We start from the raw sequence: 8,462 nt of genomic DNA on the forward strand, positions 1-8,462 counted from the left end.
TCCAAAATTTACATGTTGGAACTTAAACCACGAGGTGAAGGTATTAAGAGGTGAGGCCACCTGGAGGTGATTAAGCCATCAGGGCTCTGCCCTCATGAATGGGATGAGTGTCTCTATAAAAGGGCTTGGGGGAGTGAGTTCACCTCTTCTGCCCTTCTGTTTCCTCCACCATGTGAGGATACAGCGTTCATCTCTCTGGCCATGTGAAGGCACAGCAAGAGGCATTATCTTGGAAGCAGAGAGCAAGCGCTCACCAGACACGGACTCTGCTGACACCTTGATTTTGGACTTCCTAGCCTCCAGAACTGTTGTCTGTAAATTATCCAATACAAGGTAAATTCTGTTATAACAGCAAACAAAGACAACTAGTAACCATAAATAGCAAAAAAGAAGAGAAATAAAAAAGGAAAAGTCAAAGAGATAGAAAGGAAATAAGAAGATTGGGAAACCGTATTAATACTTAAGATTTATGGCCAGGTATGGTGGCCCACACCTGTAATCCCAGCACTTTGGGAGGCCAAAGTGGGAGGATCGCTTGAGCCCAGGAATTCAAGACCAGCCTGGGCAATGTAGCAAAAACCCTGTCTCTATAAAACAAAACAAAACAAAACAAAACAAAAACTACAAAAATTTTCTGGGTGTGGTGGCAGGCACCTGTGGTCCCAGCTACAGGGAGGCTAATGCAGGAGTTTTGAGCCCAGGAGGTTGAGGCTACAGTGAGCCATGATTGTGCCACTGCACTCCAGCCGGGGTGACAGAGTGAGACCTCGTCTAAAAAAAAAAAATTTAAGGCTCAGTTCAGGTACCAAATTTTCCAGAAAAGCAATTACCAGTCTCCTCCTGATACCGAAGCCCCATCCTATAAAACCCTCAAGGGTATCCGTCCAACTTTTACACATCTACACATCTCTAGCACCTAGAATGGGTTTCTGACACATGGTATCTATTTCGTCCCTCAATATGTTTTTGTTTTTGTTTTTTTTTAAATTGAAAACGAGGGAAGCAAGACACTCAAATGAGAGGAAATGATCAGCTCTGTGAAATACTTCCAAGAAGCCAAGTCAAAACATTGTACTTCTAAACAAGACAGTCAATTTGCAAGGTTCTTGGCAAGAGAACTTAGTAAACTAAAAGAGGCAGAAACCAAATAACTCTGGGAGTGAATTGAGACAGTGGGGAAAGAAAAAGTAGATTTCTCTCCTGAGAACTCCGTCAGTGAAGAGTTACATCACCTCATATAATAGCTGGTAAGGAAAGGATTTTCACCATAGTGGCTCTTGAAATACTATGCTGCTTTTGAGGCAATTCCTTCTGCGTTATTACAATGACTTTTTCACCTAAAACATACGAGACAAGTCCTCTATAAGAAGTGATATTTTGGTATTCTGGTTCCAGGCAAAGTCACACTCCGCAATTTACTTGACACAATAGTTTCTCATCAGAGAGTATCATGCAAAACAAATTTGAATTGCACTCGTGTTTGTATAAACCCAAATAATCTGTTTTGAATATGTGAAAAAGAGGCTAGGGAGATGGCATCTTCTAGGATTCTTCAGTCTTTTTTCACACGTAACAACTCCATATTTCTAAGCACTCTCTTTTCTGGACTTTATTTTGGGCTGTGGATGTGTTTCTATGCTATAAGATTACTTTAACTGCACTTTGAGTGAAGATACCTCAAGTCCCCAAAAAGCTGAAAAATTGTTGAAGAAGATGATGCAAAGAGAAATAATTAGCTTAAGAAATTTTCATTCTGTCACATTTAATGCACAAATTATTGACTTTCAAAATGTTATCCATTACTTGCAAAAACTTGTTTTTATCATTTGATATATATTTACTAGCTATGAAAATGATTTGGGTATCATGGGTTCTGATGAAATTCATCAAAATTTTTCCATTAAAATTAATGAAAATATTTTCTTTATGTAATGGCTTTTCATTGAGCAACAGACTTTTCAGAAATGAATTTAAACTGTTAAAGGAGGGATAGGTGTTGTGAAAACGGGAGGTTGATAGTCACGGAGATTTTTTTAAAGATGGAAGATAGTTTAGTACCATTGTATATCAAAGCGAAACAAAAACACGTTAAGAGAGAATGAAGACACAGAAGTCAGAAGGCATCACTGATAAAGTGATTTCTTGAGAAAGTAAAAAGGAAAGATGATCCAGAACACAGGTGCCTTGAACTAATGTGGAATGAAGGTAACTGTTGTCATAGAAACTCAGAGGAATGGAGGAAATAAAGGTTTCAGATTCAGATCAGTGGGTCAGGAAGAGGAAGGTTGATGCCCAAATTTACATGCTAACTTGACTGGGCTGTGGTACCTAGCTATTTGGCAAGCAATAGTCTAGATATTGCCATGAAGGTATTTTTTAGATGTGCTATGCATTTTAATTAGTAGACTTTTCTGAATAAAGCAGATTACCCTCTATATGTGGGTGGGTCTCATTTAATCAGTTGAAGGCCTTAAAAGAAAAGATGGAGGTCTCTGGAAGAGGAAGGGATTCTGCCTCCAGACTGCCTTCGGGCTCGAGACTGTAACGTCACCTCCTAACCAGAATTTCCAGACTCCCAACCTGCCCTGCACATTTTCTACTTGCCAGCCTCATAATGGTGTGAGTCAATTTTTGAAAATAAATTAATCTCTAGATAGGTAGAGAGATAGACATAAACATCATATAATATACGTAGGGCTAGGCATGGTGGTTCATGCCTGTAATCCCAACACTTTGGGAGGCTGAGGTGGGAGGATCACTTGAGCCTAGGGTTTGAAACTAGCCTGAGCAACATAGTGAGACCTCATCTCTACAAAAAGTAGAAACTTAGCTGGGTATGGTGGCACACACCTATAGTCCTATTTAGAGGCTGAAGCGAGAAGATGGCTTGAGTCCAGGAGGTCAAGGCTACAATGAAACCATGATCATGCCAGTGCACCCCAGCCTAAGCAACAGAGCGAGACCCTGTCTCAAATATAAATACACACACACACACACACACACACACACACACATACACGTTGTATATACACGTATTTATTGGTTTTGTTTTTCTGGAGAAGAAGGGGAAAAGAAGTTCAGGGAAGTTCAGGGAGAAATGCTTTCTGACCACTATTCCCTGGATGAAATCCTGGATGGCATCGTCCACTGAGAGCTGATGGTGCTGCCGACGGAGCATTAGGAAACTGGCAAACGTTTGCATAGTTATTGTGGACAAGCAGGAGGTTGCTAACTCAAAATGTGCAGAACCATTGTTAGAGCAATTTGGAGATACTGATGGCTCAGTGCTGGAACAGCAGAAGACCACCTCTATGAGGCCCCTGTTCCTGGAGTTATGTGTGGTTGCATAGATTCTCTATGAATATATAAGACTTGATTTTTGGTGGAGCATAGGGAAGGATCTGCTGTGTAGAACTGTTAATAAGAATTATATATATAAGAGAAAATAATATATTTTTTCACAAATGTATTTATTCATTTTCTATAATACAAATAAGAATGCATGTAATGGTTTATCCTTTCAAAATCCAGATATCCAAGTACCCATCTCCATATTCAACAGGTGATATTTTTGCCATATTCTCATCAGATCATTTGTTTTCAGACGTAGACATAGCAAATATCATTGAAGCCTCAATATTGCTCCGTCTCTCCTCAGAAGTCACTAGCATCCATGTTTTCATAATTTATCGCCCAGGTATTTTATGCATAAGCAATATTTATACTTATTTGACACTGCCATTTCCAATAAAAGAATAGAGAATTGTTTTTGAATGATTTTATTGTTTAAATAAATGTCATCTTACTGTACAGCAATTTGCTTTTCTCTCTACTTTTTGTTTTTAAGTTTTATCATATTAATACATGTAACTGAAAAATGAGATTTTTTATTATCGTTTTTAAGAATAATTTATTTTACTTGAAAAATCTTTTTACAGTGAGTTTCTTCTTAAATTTTCATCTTAAATTACACCTTTCTAATTTAAATGAACAGTTTTTATATACTGATTATATTAATTGAAATAAGAATAAAAATGACCAACAAAGTTTTTTTTTTTAACTAAAACACACACACACACACACACAATTCCCTATTACAAATATTTTAACAAATGTAGTTTCCTAAAGCAAACATACATTGTCTCAAGTTTACAAGTTAATATTCTTGTAATCTCTACTAAACAAACTTTTACACATGACAGGAAAGTTCTTTGCCCTTTCAAGTAAATAGTCTTAGATAAGAGATCATTTCATGATAACTAAAGACAAAAGAAGCATAGATAAATTTTATAATCATGGCAACTGGAATGTAAATATTCTCTAACCTCCTGCATTATCTTTTTCATCTAAACAAAGAGTAAGGGCTAACCCAGTGTTTGGGATTCTCAAAAACACTGTGCTAATAACCTCGTTGGAGTTTTTTGTTAGTATCAGTGAACCATATGGCTTAGAGTTTCAATTATAATTTTAGCTGAAGCTGATTCTAAGTATTTGAGGTAAATAATGTTCTATGATATAGACCATTAAAGAATTGATAGGCAGAATCTATAGCCATATAGCCACCAATTCATGTTAATTCTTCACAGTATTCCATTATATAAAGATCCTACATTCTAATCTACTCTCTGGCAATAAGATTAGTTTATTTCTAGTTTTTAATTATCACAAGGAAACCCCCAAAACATTTATTTAAGCACATGCCTCTGAACTCACATGAAAGTCTCTCTGTGTTCCACATTAAGTGGAACTGCTGGATCACCAGGGTAAAGAGAATGTGCATCTTTGATATGATACAAAGACCATATCTTTTATTTATTTATTTTTTTTGAGACTGCTTTGTCGCCCAGGCTGGAGTGCAGTGGCCGGATCTCGGCTCACTGCAAGCTCTGCCTCCCAGGTTTACGCCATTCTCCTGCCTCAGCCTCCCGAGTAGCTGGGACTACAGGTGCCCCCCATCTCGCCCGGCTAGTTTTTTGTATTTTTTTAGTAGAGACGGGGTTTCACCGTGTTAGCCAGGATGGTCTTAATCTCCTGACCTCGTGATCCGCCCGTCTTGGCCTCCCAAAGTGCTGGGATTACAGGCTTGAGCCACCGCGCCCGGCAAAGATCATATGTTTACTAGAAATTGTGAAAATTGTTTTTGAAGAAGTTGCACCAGCATAGCCTCTCACCGCTCCTGTGTGAGACTTCTGTCTGGTTTTTCCACATGCCACCTCATACTGGGAATTACGGGACTTTTAAGTTTCCACCAACCTGCTGGGTATAAATCCATGCCTTTAATCTGTATTTCCCTGGTTACTGGTGAGACTATGATTTGCTTTTGGATTTTGGATATGCTTTGTTGCCATGTTGGTTTCCTCTTCTGTGAATTGTTTGACCACATCCTTTGCAAATTTTCTCAAGGTCTTGTCTTTTCTTAAAAGGTTTGTAGGAATTTTTGATATATCCTGCATACAATTTTTTTTCAGTTTTATGTGTTGCAAAAATCACCTCCCAGTGTGTGGATTTAGTGCTACCATTTTAATTTGCACTTACCATTCTTCTCCTCCTCCTCCTCCTCCTCACTCTTATGTTTGCTCCATTCTTGCCTTCTGTTGTACTTATAACATTTATAAATATATACATATGTGAAAGGAAAATAAATCTTGGGATAAGCCAAAGGGAAAAGTCAAGCTGGACTTTTAGGGCAAACCTTCCTCCCATTCTACTCCTAAAAAAGGCAGCCACTAAAATTTAAAAAGTCACATAACCTCCTTCACAATTTGTCTACAAGGGAATTCCTTACAGACAAAGGTCAAACAGAACTCAAAGTCATCCCTCTGCTCACTGAGATAAATATGCATATCTGATTGCTTCCTTTGGAAAGGCTAATCAGAAACTCAAAAGAATGCAATCACTTGTCACTTATTATTTACCTATGACCTGGAAGCCCCCTCCCCACTTGGAGTTGTCCCACCTTTCTGGACCAAAACAATATATATCTTTACACATATTGATTGATGTCTCAAGTCTCCCTGAAAGTGTATAAAACCAAGCTGTGCCCCGACCACCTTGGGGCACATGTCATCAGGATGTCCTGAGGTTGTCACAGATGCGTGTCCTTAACCTTGGCAAAATAAACTTTCTAAATTTATTGAGACCTGTCTCAGATATTTGAGGTTCACACATATATAGTCCATTTTTTTTTCCTTTGGGGTTTTAAAGCTATACATAGTTTCTATTCTTTTAATTTTCACTCTATTTTTTTTTTTTTACCTACATGCTTAGTTTTTCCAGTAAAGTCTGGAGGTTCTCAAAGCATAGACCCCAGAGCAGCAGCCTTAGCATCACCTGGGAATTGTTAGAAATGCAGATTCTCAGGTCCCACCCCAGACCCAATGAATCAGAAACTCTATGGGTGGGCACACAACCTGTGTGTTCCAAGTGATTGTGACGCATGCCAAAGTTGGAGAAACACTGGTCTAGAAATACTTAAAAATTTCTATCTACCTTTTCCTACCCAATCTCATTAGAACCCCCTTCTGTACTCCACCTTCTTCCTCGGTATTCTTGCCTGGAATTTTGATGTCTGTGCTGTGTATGTGTGTGGGGGTGTGGAAATAGTGTCAATGGTTAATTAAATAAAACAGCATTTTTCTATCAGTTTCTCTTGGGGTTTTTGTTTTGTTTTGTTTTATCACAATCCTTGGATCTCTGTTAATGGTTCTTTCATTAAGGATCCTAATGAATTTTTAAATTTTCAATTTTCCTAATGCATTTTAAAAAATCTTTATATGGTCTTTATTTTTGAATCCTGGTTCATTCAGGTTTAGAATTCAAAGTTTGCAGTTATTGTCTATCAGCACCTTAAAAATATTATTCTGTTGTGATACAGTATCTGTTGCAAATGAGAAGTCTGTTGTTCATCTAATCGGATCTGTTAGCAAGAATTCTATCTTTCTCTCTTGTGTTTTTTTTGTTCTTTTGTTTTGTTTTGTTTCAGACAGAGTCTCACTCTGTCGCCCAGGCTGGAGTGCAGTGGTGCAATCTAGGCTCACTGCAACCTCTACCTCCCGAGTTCAAGCAATTCTGGTGCCTCAGCCTCCCGAGTAGGTGTGATATGTTTTGGCTGTGTCCCCAACCAAATCTCACCTTGAATTGTAATAATCCCCAAGTGTCAAGGGCAGGGCCAGGTGGTGATAATTGAATCATGAGGGCAGTTTCCCCTGTACTGTTCTCGTGGTAGTGAATAAGTCTCATGAGATCTGATGGTTTTATAAATGGGAGTTCCCCCGCACCCGCTCTCTTGCCTGCTGCCATGTAAGACATGACTTTGCTCCTCCTTTGCCTTCCACCATGATTGTGAGGCCTCTCTAGGCATGCGAAACTGTTAAGTCCATCAAATCTTTTTTTCTTTATAAATTACCCAGTCTCTGGTATTTCTTTATTTGTGGTGTGAGAACAGACTAATGCAAGCTGTGATTACAAGCATGCACCACCACACCCAGCTAATTTTTGTATTTTTAGTAGACACAGGGTTTTGCCATGTTGGCCAGGCTGGTATCGAACTCCTGGCCTCAAGTGATCCGGCTGCTTCGGCCTCCCAAAGTCCTGGGATTACAGGTGTGAGCCACTGCGCCCAAACTACTCCTGTGATTTTTAAAACTTTTGTCCTTACTCTTGTTCTGCAATATTACCATCTTGTGTCTACATGTGCATTTATTTCTATTTATCCTTTTCATTATTCTTCGTGCATTTTTAATTATAAGGATTTGTGAATTTCTTTAACTGTGAAAAGTCTTCAGTTGTTCTTTCTTTGAATATTGTTTCTCCTTATCCTTTTTTCCCTTTATGTATGTATGTATGTTTGTATATTTATAGAGATGAGGGTCTCACTATGTTGCCCAGACTGGTCCTGAACTTCTCAGCTCAAGTGATCCTCCTGACTCAGTCTCCCAAAGTGTTGGGATTACAGGCATAAGCCACTGTGTCTGGCCTGAATTTCTAATACAATTGTTCAGAGCCCTTTTTTCTTCAGCTATGTCAGCCTAGAGTTGATCCAATCTATTGTGTTTTGTTTTTCGCCTTCCAGATTTTTTTACGTACATGATATCCAGGCAGTTCTATTTTATATGTTACTGTTCTTATGTACTTTCTGCCTGTTTTTGTTTGGTTAATTATTTTCCTTTTATTTTTTTCCAGTAGAGATGGGGCTCTCACTCAAATGCCTAAGCTGGTCTTGAACTCCTGGGCTCAAGCAACCTTCCATCCTCTCTGCCTCCCAAAATACTGGGATCACAGGAGTGAGTGACTACACCTGGTCCTTTTCCTTTTATTTACCACTCTGATGATCCTAAACTCGTGTGTTTAAAGCCTCTTTTAAATCTTATTCCATTCTTGGCCGGGCGCAGTGGCTCAAGCCTGTAATCCCAGCACTTTGGGAGGCCGAGACGGGCGGATCACGAGGTCAGGAGATCGAGACC

This window comes from Colobus angolensis, unplaced genomic scaffold (assembly GCF_000951035.1).
Source record: "Colobus angolensis palliatus isolate OR3802 unplaced genomic scaffold, Cang.pa_1.0 Scaffold286, whole genome shotgun sequence".
NCBI lineage: Eukaryota > Metazoa > Chordata > Mammalia > Primates > Cercopithecidae > Colobus > Colobus angolensis.